The following is an 839-nucleotide window of genomic DNA, read 5'->3' on the forward strand; positions in this document are numbered from 1 at the left end:
CATTGTCTGTTGGTGTTCCTTGTAATAACCTCTTTGTAAAAGATGATCATATTTTATAGCCAGTGTTTTTAGCGGGGTGCTAACTTTGGTTGTTTTAGAGGTTTTGTTAGGTATAGCTGCTAAAATTTAATTGCAGAATTTGCATCCATCATTATCACTACTGAATACAAGAAAAAATCACTTTTATAATTAGTATAAATTTGATTAGTCAGTTGTATAACTTTCATCAGTTATTGTATTTACTCAAACTTTTTTCGTAAATTGTAATACAAATGTATATTGAACATGCTGAAAGTTATCTTAAAAGTGAAATTCAGCCAAAATCAGTGAAATGCCATTACCATTAAGCAATCCATATTCAAATTTTACACCCGCTAAAGAAACCCGCTATACGGTATAATGACAAAATGAAGGTGGGGATACCTTGATATGATTACAAACGTCTGAACAGAGGGCATACATGTCTACTTTACAATGAGATGGGAAGAATATCTGTGTAAATTATCTTTTTGCTCTCTTTTCTTTGTTAAGATCAAATAATTTCTTTTCTGTAGCAGCATCTACCAAATCAGGGATATCGGTTCACATAGTGAACTTTTGAATATGCGATGACTTATTTCATCTTTGCTAGCTATGGGTTTCCGATTCGAAATCTACTCTACAAGACTACTGTATATACTCGCCTATAAGTCGGTCCGCCTGTAAGTCGGTTGTATTTTTTGACGTTATTTTGGAGGGATTTGCTATTGACCTGCTTTATATAAGTCGGTACAAATTTTTGCCAAAATCTTGAGACAGTTTCAAGTAAACGCATTAATGTTTTAACCTAGTTTCAATTA

Source organism: Saccostrea cucullata, unplaced genomic scaffold (genome assembly GCF_032062105.1).
Source record: "Saccostrea cucullata isolate Sc308-1 unplaced genomic scaffold, CSIRO_AGI_Scuc_v1 ctg3949, whole genome shotgun sequence".
Classification (NCBI taxonomy): domain Eukaryota; kingdom Metazoa; phylum Mollusca; class Bivalvia; order Ostreida; family Ostreidae; genus Saccostrea; species Saccostrea cuccullata.